Source organism: Balaenoptera ricei, chromosome 5 (assembly GCF_028023285.1).
Source record: "Balaenoptera ricei isolate mBalRic1 chromosome 5, mBalRic1.hap2, whole genome shotgun sequence".
Lineage (NCBI taxonomy): Eukaryota > Metazoa > Chordata > Mammalia > Artiodactyla > Balaenopteridae > Balaenoptera > Balaenoptera ricei.
This window is the reverse complement of record NC_082643.1, coordinates 123,105,327-123,128,693: the sequence shown is the minus strand read 5'-3', so window position 1 is coordinate 123,128,693 and position 23,367 is coordinate 123,105,327. Positions and strand designations below refer to the sequence as shown.

Here is a 23,367-nt window from a genome sequence, read left to right as displayed (position 1 = left end):
AGAGGTGAAAGAGTATGTTAATTAATACACGCTCTTTTTCAAGGTAGTATTTATGAGTCAGGTCAAGCTGCTATTGCAATATTTTAACCTCCTGAAAACATTCTGAATATTCAGATAGTTGAAATTACAAATATCCTGTATTTTGAATCAGGTAATTGCCTCAAGTTTTCATTTTACTCTCATTGTTCAAATCAACACCAAATGTTTAAGATACATTGTGTTATTTCCAAATATGAGAAGCAGAAATGAGGGGAAACATTGCCTATTTATATCTGTTTTGCAAGTTCAAGATTAAATTAATAGACACATAAAGAGAAGTATGTCTTAGATTAGTATGCCTTCATCTCTACCCCAAAATCTCTCACTTCTTTGGCCTTCTATGGGAACTATCTTCTCATTCATTCTTTCAACAAATAATTTTGAAGTTTCTATGATCTTTCAGAGACTGATGTTAGGTACTGGAGAAACAGGTATACAAGACGACGCCCCATCCCTTGAGAAGTAGACATACAGGAGCAGGAAGGGCACATACAGCATCAGTAGTGATTAGTGCTACATAGAAAAATAAAGCAGGATAAGGTGATAGAGAGTGCCCAGGCAAGACTATTTAGAAAGAGTGTTCCGAGAGAGCCTCGTTAAGACATGCTATCCTTGACATCAGTCTTGGCAATGATTTCATGAACTTGACACCAAAAGCAAAGGCAATAAAAGTAAAAATAAAGAAGCAGGACTACATCAAACTAAAAAGCTTCTGCATAGCAAAGGAAACCACTGACGAAATGAAAGGGCAACCTATGGAATGGGAAAAAATATTTGCAAATCATATATGTGACAAAGGGCTAATATCCAAAAGATATTAAGAACTCATATAGCTCAATAGCAGAAACAAACAAAAAAACCCACAAACAATCTGAGTTTAAAATGTGCAGGAGATCTGAATAGACATTTTTCCAAAGAAGACATACAGATGTCCAACAGGTACATGAAAAGTGCTCAACATCACTAATCATGAGGGAAATGCAAACCAAAAACCATAATGAGATATCATCTCATACCTGTTAGCATAGCTATCATCAAAAAGACAAGAAATAACAAGTGCTGTGAGGTTGTGGAGAAAAGGGAACACTTGTGCACTGTTGGTGGAAATGTATAATGGTACAGCCACTGTGGAAGACAGTATGGAGGTTGCTCAAAGATTTAAAAATAGAACTACCACTTTAATCCAACAATTCTACTTCTGGGTATTTATTCAAAGAAAACAAAATCACTATTTCAAAAAGATATCTGCATACCCGTGTTCATTGCAGCGTTATTCAGAACAGGCAAAACATGGAAGCAAGCTAAGTGTCCACTGATGAATGAATGGATAAAGAAAATGTGGCATAGACACACACACACACGCACAAATATATACACAAACACTGGAATATATTCAGCCATAAAAAAGAAGGAAATTCTGCCATTTATGACAACATTTATGGAACTTGAGGGCATAAATACTGTATGATCTCACTTAAATGTGGAATATAAAAAAAGAAACCGTTGATATCAGATACAGGGAACAGACTGGTGGTGACGGAGGCAGTAGGGGTGGGTAGGCGTGGGTGAAATGGGTGAAGTTGATCAAAAGGTACAAACTTCCAGTTATAAGTCCTGAGAATGTAATGAAAAAACATAAAAATAAAGACATGCTATTTGAGCAGCAACCTGAAATAAGTAAGGGAGAGAACCTGGTGGAGATCTGGAGGAAGGATGTTCCTGATTCCAGGGGATCACACTTGGTGTAGTCAAGAAAGAGCAAGAACTCTCTGTGGCTGAAGCAGAGTGATCAGGGAGACTGGTGGTAGGAGATAAGTTTGGACTGGTGGGCAGGGGCCAGACCCTTCAAGGCCTTGGAGGCCTTTGGTGAGGACTTTGGATTTTGTTTTAAGTATGATGGGAAAGTACTGGAGAAATTTGAAGAGGGAAAAGATATGATTCTATTTACATTTTAAAAGACAACTTTGGTTGCTGTGCAGAAAGAATAGACTGTGGAGAAGCAGAAGCAGGGAGACGAGTTAAGTAGGTGTGCCGAGTCTAGACAAGAGATGATGGTGGCTTCAAGTAGACTGGAAGCTGTGAAGATGGTAGAAAATGGTTGGATTTGGGACATATTTGTAAGTAGAGTTCACAGAGGAGTTGTGTAGGGGGTTGAATGGTGGCCCCTAAAAATGATATGTCTACATCCTAACCCCTGGAACCTGTGAATATGACTTTATTTGGAAAAAGCGTATTTGCAGATGTAATTAAGGATCTCTAGATAAGAGAGATCTGGATTATTTGGGTATGCACTAAATCTAATGACAAGTGTCCTTGTAAAAGACAGAAGAGGAAAAGCCACAGACACAGGAAAGAAAGGGAGAAGGCCATTTGAAGTTGGAAGCAGAGAGTGGAGTTATGCAGCCACAAGCTAAGGAATGCCTGGAGTTTCCAGAAGCTGGAAGAGACAAGTAAGGATTTTTCCCTATGGCATTTGGAGGGTAGGCAGCCTTGCCAACACCTTGATTTCAGACTTCTGGCCTCCAGATCTATGAGACAATTAATTTCTGTTATTTTAAGCCACTAAGTTTGTGGTAATTTGATACAGTAGCCCTAAGAAATAGGCTGGTAAATTGCAGACAGTGTGTGAGATGAGTCTGTAGCTCAGGAAGAGGCCAGGGCTAGAGATGTACATTTGGTAAATGTCTGTATATTATTACATTGAAGGCCATGGCTCTGAAATCAATCAGCAGGAATCAGTGTAGATAAAGGAGAGAAAGGAAGTGATGTCATTGAAGCTAAGGAAGTGTGTCAGGGAGAGAGGAACCAACTTTATCAAATGTTGCCAAAAGGTTCAGTGAGATGAGGACCAAGACTTGGCCACTGGATTTGCTGAGACTGTTCATGATCTTGTCAAGGATGGTTTCAGTGACAAGGCAGCAAAGAATTTTAAGAAACTTCCCAAGGTCACCCTGCTAAAGGAGTTCCAGGGCTCAAGGAGACAGAAAAGATACTAAGTATTATATGTTTCTCAATTTAGTCTTGGAAAGAGCATAAGTGAAGTTTTAAAATGTTTACTTGAATACTAAAATGCTTTTAAGACTGTTCTTTTTAAGATAAGCTATCCTGGCAAATAATAGCCTTTCTCAGGATTCTGGCAGATTTCTTTTCCTTGGCATTACCAGGCGAATGACTGACCAAGACTTGGAAAGCATTTTGTACTGCTCAGTGGAATGCAATAATATATTAATACATTGAGCAAAAATCTAGACAACATTCAGTGGAAATATCTCCATCTCTTGCTTTTATTTTAATTTTCTCTTATTAAAATTTTTTCCTTAGGGAACATCTAAACCAAAGATGTTCTGAGAATTCTGCATATAGTTTTTCCTAGTGCTTAAATATAAGAGTTTTAAAATATATTTTGAATATATAAGAATGTTTAAGGTAGCACTTAGATATAAATATGTGAGGTGTTCTCAAAGACACAGAAAGGCAATGCTTCAATCTCAGATTTGTAATTATGAAATTATGAGAGTCTCACTGTAAGATTAGATAAGATAATGGTAGCTGCTTAAATTTGAATCTCTCTCTCTCCCTCCCTGTCTCTCTCCCTCTCTCTCTCTCTGAAGTTGGCCTATAGCCCCACAATTAGGTCATTTGCAGCATAACTGGGAAAAGTTCTACAAACTTTATTTTTAAAGGGGAAATAATCATCCAAGAGCAGCATAGTTGGTTCTGGAACTCGAACAGAGTGAAATTAGTAGGGAATACAAAGAAGAGAGGTGAATACAGGTAGAATTGGGTCATGGTGGTAGTGGCACACATATAGTGTCAATTAGGGTTCACCTCCAGAAGTAGAAGGTTCACTTCAAGTCAGAAAATACTGAAAATATATCTAAGCCCTGGTAAATCTGAAAAAGAACTACTAAGGACTCAAAAGGAAGGAGCTCAGGAAGTATATGGAACTAGAGGCAGCAGTCTCGAGAAGTAATTCCCAGCACTTGAGAAACATTCCCAGAGGTGGCCATAACAACTCTTTCATCCCTTGTGCCCTTTTTTTTGTTTTTTGCAATATGGCTTTGCATTTTTCCCACTAAGAGATGGAGTTTTCAATCCGGGTTCCTATTGTGACTTTCTGTGAGATATAGATTGTGGAAGAAGTGAGACTATGTAACTTCTGAGGTTAGGCCTTAAGAGACTTTGCAGCTTGGACTTGTGACCTGTTGGAGCTCTGAGCCACCATGTGAAGAAGTCAAGCTACCCCACTGGAAATTACATGAATGCAAAAGGACATGAAGTGGAAAGGTCTTGAGAGGAGATAATTCCTGGAGGATAAAGTGCCACAAGGAAGATAAAGTACCACAAGGAGAAAGTCCCCAGCCCTCCAGTCGTCCTAGCAGAGGTTACCAAAGCCATCTTGGATCTTCAATCCCAAATTGCACTGGCATGAGTGAGCCCAGTGGATACCATGTGAAGCATAGAGAAGCTGTCCCAGCTGAGCTCTTCTCTGCTAACTCACAAAATCATAAGCAAATATTATTTTTAGCCATTAAGTTTTGGGGTGATTTATTATGCATCCATAGATAACCATTACAGAAGGGTACCACTCCTTCCCTGGAAGAAGGAGGTAACCCTGAATGGTCGATGGTGAAGGGAAAAAAAGAAGGTGAGTAAAAATAAAATATCCTACTAAACCAACATAGAATTGAAACTAAGAAAAATACAGGATAGCAACAACAGCAACAAAAAAACTTTAAACTGTTTATTTAAAAAAACTTCACTCCCTGTAGCAACATTAGAGAGCACTCATGAAGTAAGGAACTGAGTTAGTCATCCAAACTCCCCTTTTGCTATTGCTATTCCAGGAAAATGTAACACAGATAAACATGAACAGAAGACAAAAGACACTCAACATCTAGTAGAAATTCCAATAATTATAAAGCAGAAAATGATTATCAAGATATTTTGGTGCATGAAAACCTGAAAGAAGAAAAATATGAGGCACATAAACACTAACATGACTTTCCAAAATGAATTTAATGTCATTGAACAAGTAATCGCTGATATGAGAAAACAGCATAAATCAAAAGTTCAAAGTCTGAAAATAGAAATGGAAAAACAAGAGGAAAATATGAATGGATGCTAAACAAACTCAGGACAAAAACTGAAGAAAAAAACAAAGACATCTCAGGAATGGACAATGAATTACAGGGTATTCAAGGAAGAATAGATATGCCCAAAACAAGAGCAAGAGACAGAGGATGAGAATAAAAAAAAAAGATTAAAAAAATTAAACTATAATAAAGGTATGTGGTAATATATTCAAAATACTAAAAATTATCAACCAAGAACACTATGCCCAGCCAAGCTGTCCTTCAGAAATAAAGAAAAATAAAGGCTTACCCAAACCAATGAAAGCTGAGGGAGGTCATCACCACTAGAACAGCCTTGAAAGAAATCTTAAAGGGAGTTCTTTGAATGGAAGTAAAAGGATACTAATTAACATCATAAAAACATATGAAGGTAGTGTAAAATTTACTGGTACTGGTAAATATATAGTCAAAGTCAGATTGTCTAATGTGGTAATGATATTGCATAATTCACTTATAACTCTAGTTTAAAAGTTAAAAAATATTGAAAATAACCATAACTACAGTAATCTATTATTGGATATATATAATATATGTGAACTGCAACATCAATAACCTAAAATGTGGAGGAAAGGAGAATTGTAAAGTTTAGGAATGCTATCAAAGTTAAGTTGTTATCAGTTTAAAATAGGGTATTATAATCTTAAGATATTTTACATAAGCCTCATTATAACCCCAAGGGGGGGGGAAAAAACATGTAGTAGTTATACAAAAAGAATATGATAAAAAGTCAAAGTACAGATAGTAAAAGTCATCTAATCATGAAAGAAACCAACAGGATAAGAAGAAACAATGAATCTACCAAAAAAACAAAAAACAAAAGCAAAACAATTAACAAATGACAATAGTACACCCTTACCTATTAATAATTACTTTGAACATAAATGGATTAAATTCTCCAATGAAAAGACATAGAATAGCTGAATGGATAAAAAGAAAAAAACAAGATCCAGTGAAATACAGTCTACAAATACTCACTTTAGCTTTAAAGACACATAGATTGAAAGTGAAGGAATGGAAAAAGATATTACAAGCAAATGGTAAAAAAGCAAAGGTAGCTGTAACCATATCAGACAAAATAGACTTTAAACTAAAAATGGTAAAAAGAGATGAGGTCATTATGTAATGATAAAGGGGTAAAACAAAAATATTACAAACATTTATGCACCCAACAACAGAGCACCTAAATAAATATATAAACCAAATGCAAACAAAACTAAAATGAGAAATAAAAACAGCAATACAATAATAGTTGGGGATTTTAATACCCCATTCTCAACAATAGATAAACTATCCAGACAGAGAATCAGTTAGGAAACAACAGATTTGAACACTATTGACAAATGAACCTAATAGACATATACAGAACAGTCTATCCAACAACAGAAGAACACTCATTCTTTTCAAGCATACATGGAACATTTTCTAGAATAGACCATATATTAGGCCACAGACAAGCCTTGGCAAATTCAAGAAGATTGAACTCATACCAAGTATCTACTCTGACCCCAATAGCATGAAACTAGAAATCAATAACAGGAGGAGGAGGGGGATCAAGATGGTGGAGTAGGATGACACAGAGCTCACCTCCCCCCACAAACACATTGAAAATACATCTACATGTGGAACAATTCTCGTGGGAAGTTAAGCAGAAGTGGAAACTGGAAGAAGAACTCCTATACAACCAAAGCTGCAAGAACAATCTCCACATAACTGGGTAGGACAAAAAAGAAAAACCAAACCAAAAATGCATCAGGTCAGGACCTGAGCCCCTAGGAGGAATCTATAAGGAAGAGAAGGTCTGCACAGACGAATCTTTGCCTTGGGGAGAGAGGGTAAGTCAAGCAAAAATCTAGGCATCCCAGACCCAGTGTCCTGCATGGAAGACACAAGCCCCTTTTCTTCTGGGAAATTCGTTGAGACAGACAGAAGGGATGGAGAAGCCTAGGCTTTACTTGCAAGGAGTGCACTCATGTTGGTTTGCCAACAGTCAGGTGGGAAAGAGCCTTACACTGGTGGCTGCTGCCTTGTCACACTCCCCAATCCAAAGGCATGAACACCCCAGCCCCACTCACTCCACATCACAGCCTGGTGCAAGATATGGGCAGAGACTTGGCCTAGCTGTGCAGAGACAGACTAGGGTGCCTGGGGTGTGATCCAGGTGGGGTGAATGTGGCCATCATCAGCATGTGCAAGGAGTGGCACAACAAGAGCATGATAGGATTAAGTGTTGAATCTCAGGCAGACAGCGCCTGGGAGAATGCTCAATCTGGCTACACAGAGACAGCCTGGAGGGCCTAGGGTGTGGTCCAGGTTAGGTTGTGGCAACCATTGCCAGCATGCTCAAAGGTATGCAGTGGTTTGTCTTCCAGTGAGAGCACCCTAGCTCTGCCCACTCCACAGTGCAGTAGACAAATCCTGAGAGAAGTCTGCCACAGAGGCAGCATAGATATTAGATGGCAGTGCAGCCACCTCAATTCCTGCAAGCACAACTCCCCAGTTCAGAGCACCAGCCTACTCAAGGGCACAGACTTACACTAGATCTGGGAAGAACACAACAGAGAAAAGAGCATGACCTTGGGCTGCCACTGAACAGAACTACAGATGGCTACACAGTTAGTGAAAATGTCCTCTGTTACTGCACGAGCCTCACTTCCTTCAGCAATCATCTCCTTTAAGCCAGAGCATGCATTCAAGGGCAATGCAACCAGATCAAACCCAATCTTCAGGGTTTCTACTGCAGCAACTGGGGAGCAGACCCCACCCCTGACAGGGCAGCAACAGGCACTAAGCAGAAGCCCAACATGGCAACTTGCACAGCTCTAGATACTCCAAAACAAACCACAGCACATCAAGGGGATAATGACCAGCACATCCTGAGGAAAGACGTGGCTGGCATCCATACCAAAACCAGCCCTTGCACCAAAAACTTTGGACACACAGAGTATACACAGGGATGCTTCCACATAAAACACCCTTCAAAACCAGAGTAGATAACTGTTTCTCCTAAATTCGCAGAGACAGAAAAAGTTATGTTAAAAAAAAAACAAACACAAATGCAGAAGAACCATTCCCAGTTAAAAAAAAAAAACAAGAGAAATATATTAAAACAAATATTAACCAGAGTTCAACAGTTTACTAGATTGTGAGTTCAAAGAGGTGGCAATACAAATGCTAACTGAATTAAAGATTATTAATAGAAATGCAGATCACTGTAACAAGGAACTAGAAACTATACAGATGAACCAATCAAAAAATGACAATTTGATTGCCAAGATAAAAACAAATCTAGAAGCAATGAATAGCCAACTAAATGACAAAGAAGAATGAATAAGTGATCTGGAATATAGATTAGTGGAAATCCCCCTATCAGACAGCAGACAGAAAGACAAATGAAAAAAAGTGAACACAACATACGAGATCTATAGAAAAATATAAAACATGTGAACCTATATGTAATAGGGGATACAGAAGGAGAAGAGAAATAGAAGGGGATCAAAATGTATTTGAAGAAATTATGGCTAAAAGCTTCCCAAACCTAAAGAAGGAAACATATATCAAGGTACAGGAAGCACAGAGGGTCCCAGACAAAATGAATGCAAACAGACCCATACAGATATATCATAATTCAAGTGGCAAAAGTGAAAGATAAAGAGAGAATACTAAAGGCAGAAAGAGAAAAACAGAGTCAGTTACAAGGGAACCCCCGTAAGGTTATCAGATGACTTCTCTGCAGAAACTTTGCAAGCCAGAAGAGAGTTGCATGATCTATTCAAAGTACTGAAACGTAAAAACCTGCAACCTAAGATACTCTATGCAGCAAGACTATCCTTTAGAATAGAAGGAGAGGTAAAGAATTTCTCAGATAAGCAGAAACTAAAAGAGTTCAGCAATACTAAACCTACCCTAAAAGAAATATTGAAGGGTCTTCTCCAAATAGTAAAGAAGCAAGAAGTTATAGGAAAGGGGAAATCACAATAGGAAAGGCAAATATATAAAAGGTTTGAAGATTACTTAAATAAAAAAGTGTATAGAGTTAAAAACAATAAAAAAATTGTAAAAGCAATTATAACATTACAAACAGCAAAAGGATAAGAATGAAGATGTGAAATATGACATCAAAATCATAAAGGGGGGGAGGGGAGGAAGAAAATGTAGATCTTTTAGAATGTGTTTGAACTTATATGACTACCGGTCTAAAGCAAGCAGATACAGTAATGGGTTCACATATTTGAACTCCATGGTCCACAAATCAAAATCAAATCTTAGGTTCACAGAAACCAAAAATGAACTCAATTATTACAAAAGAAAATCATCAAACCACAAAAAGAAAATCTAAAGGAGAAATGAAGAAAGAGGAACTACAAAACAACTAAAAAATAAGGAATAAAATGGCAATAGGTACATGCCTATCAATAATTATTTTAAATGTCAATGGACTAAATACTTCAAGACAGAGAGTGGCAAATTGAATTGGAAACAAGAACCTGCAATATGCTGCCTATACCTAAGGGCAAAAGACACACATAGTGAAAGTGAGGGAATGGATAGAGGTATTTCATGGAAATAGAAATGACAAGGAAACAGGGGTAACAATACTCATATCAGACAAAATAAACTTTAAAACAAATAACTATAAAGAAAGACCAAAAAAGAGCATTATATAATGATAAAGCGATAAATATAGGAAGAGGATATTACACACATTAACATATATGCACTCCATATAGGAGTGCTTAAATATATAAAACAAATGCTAGCAGACATGAAATGAGAAATTGACAATACTACAATAATAGTAGGAGACCTTAACACCACAGTGACATCAATGGACAGATCATCCAGACAGAAAATAAATAAGGCAACTGTGGTCTTAAATGACACAATAGACCAGTTGGACTTAGTTGATATCTGCAGGACACTATATCCCCCTAAAATCAGAACGCACATACTTTCAAGCAAATATAGAATGTTCTCTAGGATAGACCACAAACTAGGTCACAAAGCAAGCCTCACAAATTCAAGAGTATAGAAATTATTTCAAGCATATTTTCTGACCAGAATGGTATAAAGCTAGAAAACAACCACAGAAAGAAAAATGGGGGGAAAAATTACATGGAAACTAAACAAGATGCTACTAAAAAACCAATGGCTCAATGATGAAATCAAAGAAGAAATCAGAAAATACCATGCGACAAATGAAAATGAAAACACAACTTTACAAAATCGATGGGATGCTGCAAAAGCAGTCCTAAGAGGGAAGTTCATAGTACTACAGACCTTACTCAAGAAACAAGAAAAATCTCAAATAAATAACCTAACCTACCATCTAAAAGAATCAGAAAAAGAAAAAACAAGAACCAAAATCAGCAGAAGGAAGGAAATAATAAAGATCTGAGAGGAAATAAATAATCAAAGTCAAAAGATGAATAAAACCAAGAGCTGATTTTTTGAAAAGATAAACAAAATTAACAAATCTTTCACCAGACCACCAAGAAGAAAAGAGAGGGGACCTAAATAAACAAAATTAGAAATGAAAGAGGGGAAATAGCAACTGATACCACAGAAATACAAAAGAATTATAATAGAATACTATGAACAGTTATATGCCAACAAATTCGACAACCTAGAAGAAATGGATGAGTTGCTAGAGGTTCCCTGCCAAAACTGAGTCAGGAAGAAACAGATAGTTTGAACAGTCTGTTCACTAGAAATGAAATATTATCTGTAATAAAAATACTCCCTGCAAACAAAATTCCAGGACAGAATGTCTACTGGGGAATTCTATCAAGTATGCAAAGAACAACATATCTATCCTTCCCAAACTATTCCAAAAAACTGAAGGGGAGGGAACATGCCCAAATTCATTTTCATCACCCTAATACCAAAATCAGTCAGACACTACAAAAAAAAAAAATTTACAAGCCATATCTTTGATGAATATAGATGCCAAAATCCCCAACAAAATACTAGCAAACTGAATCCAACAATACATAAAATGTATCATACATCATTATCATTTTGGACTCATTCCAGGGATACTAGAATGGTTCAATGCATGCAAAGCAATCAACGTGATACACCACATTAACAAAAAGAGAGACAATAACCAAATGATTATCTCAACAGGTGCAGAAAAAAACATTTGACAAAATTTAAAATCCATTTATGATAAAAACTTTCACCAAAGTGAGTATAGAGGGAACATATATCGACATAATGAAGACCATTTATGACAAACCCATAGCTAACATCATACTCATTGGTGAAAAGCTGAAAGCCTTCCTGCTGAATTCAGCAACAGGACAAGGATGCCCACTCTCAGCGGTTTTATTCAATACAGTATTGGAAATCCTAGCCACAGCAGTCAGAAAAGAAAAAGAAATAAAAGGTATACAAATTGGAAGGAAGAGGTAAAACTGTCACTATGTGCAGATAACATGATACTCTAAATAAGACCCTAAAGGCTCCACACAAAACTATTAGGACTAATAAATCAACTCAGCAAGGTAGCAGGATACAAGATTAGTATACAAACATCTGTTGCATTTCTTTACACTTATAATGAAATATCCAGAAAGAGAAAGTTAAAAAAATAAAAAACATTTAAAATTGTGTCAAAAAATGAAATATCTAGGAATAAACTTAACCAAGGAGGTGAAAGACAAACACTGCTAAAGGAAATTGAAGATGATTCAAAGAAATAGAAAGATATCCCAAACTCTTGAACTGGAAGAGTTAATATTGCTAAAATGGCTGTACTGCCCCAAACAATCTACAGATTTAATGCAATTCCTATCAAAATACCAATGACAGTCTTCACAGAACTAGAAAAAATAATCCTAAAATTTATATGGAACCACAAAAGACCCAAAAATGCCAAAGCAATCCTGAGCCAAAAGAACAAAGCTGGAAGAATAATCCTTTTAGACTTCAGACTATACTACAAAACTACATTAATCAAAACAGTGTGGAACTGGTGCAAAAACAGACATATAGATCAATGGAAGAGAATGGAGAGCCAAGAAATAAACCATGCGCCTATGGTCAAATAGTCTATAACAAAGGAGGCAAGGATATACAATGGAGAAAAGACAGTCTCTTCAATAAGTGGTATTGGAAAAGCTGGACAGTTACATGTAAATCAATGAAATTAGAACACTCCCTCATACAATATACACAAATAAAATCAAAATGGTTTAAAGAGTGTAAAAAATAACACCATAAAACTCCTAGAAGAGAGCATAGGCAAAACATTCTCTGACGCGAATCGTAGCAATATTTTCCTAGACCAGTCTCTCAAGGCAAAATAAATAAAAGCAAAAATAAATAAATGGGACCTAAACCAACTTAAAATCTTTTGCACAGCAAAGGAAGCCATTAGCAAAATGAAAAGAAAACCTATGGAATGGAAGAAAATATTTGCGAACGATGTGACCAATGGGTTAATACCCAATATACAAACAGTTCATGCAACTCAATATTGAAAAAATAAATAACCCAATCAAAATAAAATGGGCAGAAGACCTAAATAAACATTTTTCAAAGACACACAGATGGCCAACAGGCACATGAAAAGATGCTTGACATCACTAATTATTAGAGAAATGCAAATCAAAACCACAATGAGGTATTACCTCACACTGGTAAAAATGGCTGTCATGAAAAAGTCTATAAATAATAAATGCTGGAGAGGCTGTGGATAAAAGGGCATCCTCCTATACTGTTGGTGGAAATGTAAATTTGTATAGCCACTATGGAAAACATTATGGAGAGTTCAAAAAAAAAAAAAACACCTAAAAAATAGACTACTGTATAATCCAGTAGTAACATATCTCAGTATATATCTGTAAAAAATATCTTAATTGGAAAAGATACATGCACACCAATGTTCACAGCAGCTCTATTTAAAATAGCCAAGACATGGAAACAACCCAAGTGCCCATCAGTTGATGATTGATGTAAGAAGATGTGGTATATATACACCATTGAATATTACTCAGCCATAAAAAGAATGAAATATTGACATTTGCAGCAACATGGATGGAGCTAGAAGATATTCTACTTAGTGAAGTAAGTCTGCCAGAAAAAGAACAATAGTATATGATATCACTTAAATGTGGAATCTAAAAAATAATACAAATGAATTTATGTACAAAACAGAAACAGACTCACAGACATAGAAAACAAAGTATGGTTACCAAAGGTGAGAGAGAGAGGGACAAATTGGGAGTGTAGGATTAACAGATACAAACTATTACACATAAAATTATAAACAACAAGTATTTACTGTACATCACTGGGAATTATGTTTATTATCTTGTAATAAACTATAATGGAATGCAATCAGAAGAAATTGTCTGAATCACTATGCTATATACCTGAAACTGACAAAATAAAATAAATCAACTACATCAATTAAAAAAACCTTGCAATATATGGAAAGAAAGAATAGGAAGAAAACTGTAAAAATTACAAATACAAGGAAATTAGAAAACAGTCTCCTGAATACTAATGGATAAAGAAATAAATTAAGGGAGAAATCAAGTATCTTAAGCAAAAGGAAAACAGAAACACAACATACCAAAACTTATGGGATGCTACAAAAGGAGTTCTAAGAGAAGTTTATAACTATAAGTGTATATTCAAGAAAATGGAAGGTTCTCAAATGAACAGCCTAAATGTATACCTCAAGTAAGTAGAAAATAAGAACAAATTCTGCACAAAGTTAGCATAAGGAAAGAAATAATAAAGATGAGAGCAGAAATAAATAACTTTGAGAATAGAAAATGAAATAGAATTTACAAACTTAAGAGTTTGTTCTCTGAAAAGATAGATATAATTGACAAATCTTTAACTAGACTAAACAAACAAGCAAACAAAAAGACAAAGTATCCAAATAAACAAAATTATAAGACAGCAGAGTAGAAGGATGTGAGCTTACCCCTTCTTACAAAAACACCAAAATCACAACTAACTGCTGAACAACCATTGATAAAACAAAGCAAAACAAAACAAAAACACTGGAAACTGCCAAAAAAGGGACCTTACACCCAAAGAAAAAGAAGAAGCCACAATGAGACAGTAGAAGGGGCCCAATCATGATAAAATCAAATCCCATACCCACCAGGTGGGCAACCCACAAACTGGAAAATAATTATACCACAGAAGTATTCTCACAGGTGTGAAAGTCCTAAGCCCCATGTCAGGCTTCCTAGCCTTGGGGTCTGGCAATGGAAGGAGGTGCCCCCAGAGAATCTGGTTTTGAAGACCAATGGGGTTTGATTGCAGGAATTCCACAGGATGAGGAAAACAGAAACTCCACTCTTGGAGGGCACACTCATGGTCTAGTGCACACAAGGACCCAGGAAAAAAGCAGTGACTTCATAAGAGACTGGGCCAGACATACCTACTAGTACTGGAGGGTCTCCTGCAGAGGTGAGGGGTGGCTGTGGCTCACTGCAGGGACAAAGACACATGCAGTGGGAGTGCTGGTAAGTACTCATTGGAGTGAACACCATGGAGGCCCCCCGCCCCCCAAGAACCAGCCTCACAGAACAGCCTGTAGGCTCCAGTGCTGGGATGCCTCAGGCCAAACAACCAAAAGGGTGGGAACACAGCCCCACCCCATAGCAGACAGGCCGCTTAAAATCTTCCTGAGCCCACAGCTGCCCAATAAACACACCCCCTGACACGGCCCTGCCCACCAGAGTGACAAGACGCAGTTCCACCCACCAGTGGGCAAGAGCAAGACCTTCCCAACAGTAAGCCTGCACAAACCTCATAGACAGTTTTATCCACCAGAGGGCAGAAAGCAGAAGCAAGAACTACAACCCTGTAGCCTGCAGAATGGAAAACACAATCACAGAATGATAGACAAAATGAGATGGCATAGGAATAGGTCCCAGACAAAGAAACAAGATAAAAGCCCAGAAGAACTAAGTGAAGTGGAGATAGGCAATCTACTGGAAAAAAAATTCAGAGTAATGATGGTGAAGATGATCCAAGATCTCAGAAAAAGAATGGAGACACAGATTGTGGAGATACAAGAAATGTTTAAAACCTAGAAGAACTACAGAACAAAAAAATAAAAATGAAAAATACAATAATGGAAATAAAAAATACACTAGAAGGAATTAATAGCAGAGGAACTGAGGCAGAAGAATGGATAAATGAGATGGAAGACAGAATAGTGGAAATCACTGCCATGGAACAGAATAAAGAAAAAAGAATGAAAAGAAATGAAGACAATTTAAGAGACCTCTGGGACAACATTAAATGCACCAAATTCACATTATAGGGGCCCCAGAGGAGAAGAGAGAGAGAAAGGACATGAGAAAATATTTGAAGAGATAGTAGCTGAAAAATTCCCTAACATGGAAAGGAAACTGTCACCCAAGTCCAGGAAGTGCAGAGTCCCAGGCAGGATAAACCCAAGGAGGAACATGCCAAGACACATAGTAATCAAACTGAGAAAAATGAAAGACAAAGAAAAAATATTAAAAACAACAAGAGAAAAGCAACAAATAACATACAATGGAACTCCCATAAGGTTATCAGCTGATTTCTCAGCAGAAACTCTGCAGGCCAGAAGGCATGATAAACTTACCTGCAGGCATGATAAATTTAATGTGATAAAAGAGAAGAACCTTCAACTAAGAATACTCTACCTGGCAAGGCTCTCATTCAGATTCGATGGAGAAATAAACAGCTTTACAGTCAGACAAAAACTAAGAGAATTCAGCACCACCAGACCAGATTTGCAACAAATGTTAAAGAACTTCTCTAAGCAGAAAAGAAAAGGCCATTACTAGAAACCAGAAAATTATGAATGAAAGCTTACCAGAAAGGCAAATATAAAGTAAAGGTAGGAAAACATCTGAACACAAATATGATATCAAAACTAGCTACTGTGAGAAGAGGAGAGCACAAATGCAGGATATTGGAAATGCATTTGACATTAAAAGATCAGCAACGTAAAATAATCTTGTTTATATATAGACTGCTATATCAAATCCTCATGTTAACAAACTGAAAATCTACAACAGGTACACACACAAAAAAGAAAACGGAATCCAAACACAACATAAAGTTAGTAATCATTTCACAAGAGAACAAAAAAGGAAGGGAAGAAAAAAGACCTACAAAAACAAATCTAAAACAATTAAGAAAATGGCAATAGGATCATACATATTGATAATTACCTTAAATGTAAATGGATTAAATGATCCAACCAAAAGAGCTAGACTGGCTGAATGGATACCAAAACAAGACCCATATATATATGCTATCTACAAGAGACTCACTTCAGATCAAGGGACACATACAGATGGAAAGTGAGAGGATGAAAAAAGGTAATCCATGCAAATGGAAATCAAACAAAAATTGCAGTAGCAATACTCATATCAGACAAAATAGATTTTAAAATAAAGACTGTTATGAGACAAAGAAAGACACTACAGAATAATCAAGGGATCAATCCAAGAAGAAGATATAACAATTGTAAATATATATGCACCCAACATAGGAGCACCTCAATAAATAAGGGAAATACTAACAGTCATAAAAGGTAAAATTGACAGTAACACAATAACAGTGGGAGACTTTAACGGCCCACTTTCACCAATGGACAGATCAGCCAGAGAGAAAATCAATAAGGAAACACAGGCTTTAAATGACACATTAGACCAGATAGATTTAATTGATATTTATAGAGCATTCCATCCAAAAGCAGCAGAATATACATTCTTCTCAAGTGCACATGCAGCATTCTCCAGGATTGATCACATGCTGGGCCACAAAGTGAGCCTCAGTAGATTTAAGAAAATTGAAATCATATCAAGCATCTTTTCCAACCACAACACTATGAGATTAGAAATCAACTACATGAAAAAAACTATAAAAACACAAACACCTGAAGACTAAACAATATGCTACTAAACAATCAATGGATCGCTGAAGAAATTAAGTATAAACAATATGCTACTAAGAAACCAATGAATCACCAAAGAAATCAAAGAGGAAAGCAAAAAATACCTAGAGACAAATGAAAATGAAAGCACCAAGATCCAAAATCTATGGGACGTGGCAGACCCGTTCTAAGAGGGAAGTTTATTGTAATACGATCTTACCTTAGAAACGAAACAAAACAAAAAATCTCAAATAAACAAGCTAGCTTTCCACCTAAAGCAACTGGAGAAAGAAGAACAACAACAACAATAAAAAAAAAACAAACAACAAAGTTAGTAGAAGGAAAGAAATCATAAACATCAGAGCAGAAATAAATGAAATAGAGATGAGGAAGACAATAGAAAAGATCAATGAAACTAAAAGTTGGTTCTTTGAAAAGATAAAGAAAATTGATAAACCTTTGGTCAGACTCATCAATCAAAAAAGGGAGAGGGCTCAAATCAATAAAATTAGAAATGAAAAGGAGGAGTTACAACAGACACCACAGAAATACAGAGGATAATAAGAGACTACTACAAGTAACTGTATGCCAATAAAATGGACAACCTAGAAGTAATGACAAATTCTTAGAAAGGTACAATCTTCCAAGACTGAACCAGGAAGAAATAGAAAATATGAACAGATCAATCACAAGTACTGAAATTGAATATATGATTTAAAAACTCCCAACAAACAAAAACCCAGGACCATATGGCTTCACAGGCAAATTATATCAAACACTTAGAGAAGAGTTAACACCTATCCATCTGAAACTCTTCCAAAAAATTGCCAAGGATGCAACACTCCCAAACTCATTCTATGAGGCCACAATCACCCTGATACCAACACCTGACAAAGATACCACAAAAAAGGATAATTGCAGGTCAATGTCACTGATGAATATATATGCAAAAATACTCAACAAAAAACTAGCACACCACATCCAACAATACATTAAAAGGATCATACACCAGGATCAAGTTGGATTTATCCCAGGGATGCAAGGATTTTTCAATCCACAAATCAATCAGTGTGATACACCACAGTAACAAATTTAAGAATAAAAACTATATGATCATCTCAATAGATGCAGAAAAAGCTTTTGAAAAATTCAACATCCATTTATGATAAAAAATTCTCCAGAAAGTGGGCAGAGAGAACTTACCTCAACATATTAAAGGCCATATATGACAAAGCCTCAGCTAACAGCATACTAAATGGTGAAAAACTGAAAGCATTTCCTCTAAAATCAGGAACAAGACAAAGATGTCCAGTCTTGCCACTTTTATTCAACATAGTTTTGAAAGTCCTAGCCATGAAAATCAGAGATGAAAAATAAAAGGAATCCAAATTGGAAAAGAAGAAGTAAAACTGTCACTGTTTGCAGATGACATGATACTATACATAGAAAATCCTAAAGATGCTACCAGAAAACTACTAGAGCTCATCAATGAATTTGGTAAAGTTGCAGGATACAAAATTAATACACAGAAATCTGTTGCATTCTATACACTAACAATGAAAGATCAGAAAGAGAAATTCAAGAAACAACCCCATTTACCATTGCATCCAAAAGAATAAAATACCTAGGAATAAACCTACCTAAGGAGACAAAAGACCTATACTCCTAAAACTATAAGATGCTGATGAATGAAATCAAAGATGACACAAACAGATGGAAATATATACCTTGTTCTTGGATTGGAAGAATCAATATTTTCAAAATGACTATAGTACCTAAGGGAACCTACAGATTTAATGCAATCCCTATCAAATTACCAATGGCATTTTTCACAGAAATAGAGCAAAAAATCTTAAAATTTGTACAAAAAAATTATAAACGAAAGAGGAGACATTACAAGTGATACCACAGAAATACAAAGAATTATAAGAGGTGACTGTGAATATGCCAACAAACTTGACAACCTAGAAAACATGAATAAATTCTTAGAAACATACAACCTACCAAGATTGAATCATGAATAAATAAATAAATTTGAACAGGCCAATTTCAAGTAAGGATATTGAATTAGGGATCAAAAATCCCCCAACAAATTTAAGCCCAGGACCAAATGGTTTCACTGGTGAATTCTACCAAACATTAAAGGAAATTAATACCAATTATTTTTAAACATTTCCAAAAAAATAGATGGGAAAGGAACACTTTCAAAATCATTTTATGAGGCTGGAATTACCCTGATGCCAACACCAGACAAGGACACTACAAGAAAAGAAAATTACAGACCAATCTCCATCATGTGTATAGATGTAAAAATCCTTAACAAAATATTAGTGAATCCAATTTAGCATCACAATAAATGGATTTTACACAATGATAAAGTAGAATTTATTCCAGGTATTCAAGTTTAAGTTTAGTTGAACCTCTACAAATCAATTTGATACACCACATTAACAAAATCAAGAATGAAAACCATATGATTATCTCAATAGGTGTAGAAATAAGCATTTCACAAAATTCAACATCCATTTATGATAAAATATGTCAACAAAGTGAGTAGAAAGGGAACAAACCTCCATATAATAAAGGCCATATATGACAAGCCCACAGTTAACATCATCCTCAATAGTAAAAAGCTGAAAGCTTTTCATTTAAGATCAGAAACAAGACAAGGTTGACCATTGACCACTCTTACCACTTTTATTCAACATAGAATTGGAATTCCTGGCCAGAAGAATCAGGTGAAAAAGAAAAAGAAAATGTACCCAAATTGGAAAGGAAGAAGTAAAATTGTCTCTGTTTGTTAATGACATGATTTTATATATAGAAAATGCTAAAGACTCCACCAAAAACCTGTTAGATCTAATGAATAAATTTAGTATAGTTGCAGGGTACAAAATTAACATACAAATATCAGTAGTTTTTCTATATACCAATGAGGGATTATCTGAAAAAGAAATAAATGATCTCATTTACAATAGAATCAAAAACAATAAAAATATTTAGAAATAAATTTAACCATGGAGGTGAAAGATCCCTACTCTAAAAACTACAGGAATTTGATGAAAGAAATTGAAGACTCAAATAAATGGAAAGATATCTTATGGTCATGAATTGAAATAATTAGCACTGTTAAAATTTCCATACTACCCAAAGCCATCTATAGATTTAATGCAATCCCTGTCAAGATTTCAACATCTTTTTCTTTTTTTTTTTTTTTTACAGAAGTAGAACAATTCTAAAGTTTGTATGCAACCACAAAAGACTATGAATAGTGAAAAGCCATCCTGAGAAAGAAGAAAAAAGGTGGAGGCATTCATTTGCTGAATTCAAAGCATAGTACAAAGCTAATCAAAACTGTATTGTACTGGTATAAAAATAGGCACATAGACAAATGGAACAGAATCGTGAGCTGAGAAACAAATCCAAGCAAACACAGTCAACTAATATTTGACAAGGAAGCCAAGAATACACAGTGGAGAAAAGACAGTCTCTTCCATAAACGGTGCTGGGAAAATGAAATATTCCATGTAAATGAATGAAACTAGACCCCTATCTCACACCACTAACAAAAAATAATTCAGAATAAATACTTAAATATTAGAGTGGAAACCATAAATCTCCTAGAAGAAAACAGAGAAAAAGCCCCTTGACATGGGTATTGACAATGATGTTTTTGGATATGACACCTAAAGCATAAGCAACAAAATAAAAGGACTATATCAAACTAAAAAGCTTCTATACAGCAAAAGAAAAAAAATCCAGAAAATGAAAAGGCAACCTAAAAAATGGGAGAAAATATTGGAAAATCATATACGTGATAAGTGGTTAATATCCAAAATATATAAAAAACTAATACAACTCAATAGCAGAAAAACAACTAATCCAATTTAAAAACAGGCAAAGGACTTGAATAGACATTTTCCAAAGAAGGTTTTCAAATGGTCAACAGTTACATGAAAAGGTGCTTAACATTAGTAATCATCAGGAGAATACAAATTAAAACCACATTAGATATCGCCTTACACTTGTTATAATGGCCATCATCAAAAAGACAAGAGATAACTAATGTAGTGAGGATGTAGAGAAAAGGGAACCCTTGTGCACTGTTGGTGGGAGTGTAAACTGATGCAACCATTATGGAAAACAATATGGAGGTCTCTCAAGAAATTAAGACTAGAACTACCGTATGACCCAGCAATTCAACCTCTGGTATATATCTAAAGAAAATCACTATGTTGAAGAAATATCTATACCCCAATGTTTATTGCAGCATTATTCACAATAGCCAAGACATGAAAACAACCTAAATTGTCCATGGACAGGTGAATGGATAAAAATGTGGTTTGTGTATATATATACAATTGAATAGTATTCAGCCCTAAAAAAGAAGGAAATCCTTCTGTTTGGGACAACGTGGGTGGATTGTGAGGGCATTATTCTAAGGGAAATAAGTCAGACAAAGACAAATACTAAATGATCTCATTTATATGTGAAATTTAAAAGAACAAAAATGAACAAACAAACAAACAAAAAATAAGTAAAAATTTGTGGTTACCAGAGGTGGGGGTAAGGGGCTGGGGAATTTGATTCAGGTAATAAAAAGTTACAAGCTTTCAGTTAAAAATAAATAGGTACTAGGGATGTAATGTACAAGATGATAACTATAGTTAATACTGCTGCATGGTATATATGAAAGTCGCTAAGACAATATCCTAAAAATTCTCATCACAAGGGAAACTTTTTTCTTTTTTTGTATCTATATTAGATGATGGATATTAACTAAACTTACAGTGGCAATCTTTTTGCAATATATGTAAGTCAAACCATTACTCTGGGGCTTCCCTGGTGGCACAGTAGTTAAGAATCTGTCTGCCAATGCAGGGGACATGGGTTCGAGCCCCGGTCCGGGAAGATCCTAAATGCCACGGAGCAACTAAGCCCATATGTCACAACTGCTGAGCCTGTGCTCTAGAGCTCACGTGCCACAACTACTGAGCCCGCATGCCACAACTACTGAAACCCATGCACCTAAAGCCCATGCTCCACAGCAAGAGAAACCACCACAATGAGAAGCCAGCGCACCACAATGAAGAGTAGCCCCTGCTCACTGCAACTAAAGAAAGCCTGTGCACAGCAATGAGGACCCAATGAAGCCAAAAATAAATAAATAAATACATGTATAAAAAAAAAATTACGCTGTACACCTTAAACTTATACAGTGCTGTATGTCAATTATATCCCAATAATATTGGAATTAAAAATAAATAAATATACAGAAGTGAGGAACTATCAACAAGGTAGAAGAAAGTAAGTGATAGAAATAAAAGAGAGGGACAGAAGATCTATTATATATATAATATATAATTTGAGTCCTTATATAGGCAAAAATACAGTTAAAGAGAACATTTTAAACTATGCTTAAAGAAAAATTTTCTAAACACACATATCCTTAAATCTACATGTTGAAAGGGCCCATGTTTCCACTAAATACCTGACAGTATTGATCCCAGAAGTTCAATTATAACTCACATTCTAGTAAAACTATTGGACTTTAAAGATAAGAAAAAAATAAAGGATACACTGTGCCTCCAGGCAAATACACAAGGTCACTTACCAAGGAAAGAAATCAGGTTGGTGTAACTCTGCTTTTCAACAGCAACATACTAAGCAAAGAATAAAGTCTGTATCAAGGTCATTGAAAAAATAGTTTTAAACATGCAATAACTCAAAGATGTATTTTATCTACATATCCTTTCTGAGGAATCAATAAGAAAATGAATTTCAGAGATGATCAGGGAGACTTCTGTAAAAAACAGTGAGCATTTATCACTAAAATAAAGGTAGAAGAAAAGCATATAAATATATGTTTGACAACCAAAAAATGGAATAAGGGAAAGAAGATGTAATTGTCTCATGAATTGGCCCATAAATAACAGATGACAGTTGAAGAATATTTTTTAAAGATAATAAACTTAACAGTAAATGCCCAAGTAAAGAAAAAAGGGACTAGGGAATTATATAAAAGTATTAGAATAAAGATCACTACTAGAACAAAAATACACACCTTCCTAAAAACCAAAAAGTTCAAAATAAAATAAACAAAAGAGAACATTTAATGAAAGACACATAGTAAATATAACTTGAAATATTAAAAATATGGAGATAAAAAATGTTGGTTATATTAATAAATGCAAATGGAATCAATTTACCTGTTAAAAAATAAGGTTGGCTTTAAAGTGGAATTCAACTCTTTATCATATATAGGAGATGTACTTAAAAGGGAAT

The 23,367-nt window shown here is 35.5% G+C and overlaps 1 pseudogene; it reads left to right on the top strand.

The window, feature by feature from the left end:
- Positions 1–4,665: 4,665 nt before the first annotated feature.
- Positions 4,666–23,367, top strand: part of LOC132366281 (large ribosomal subunit protein uL22-like) — a 37,453-nt pseudogene continuing 18,751 nt past the window's right edge.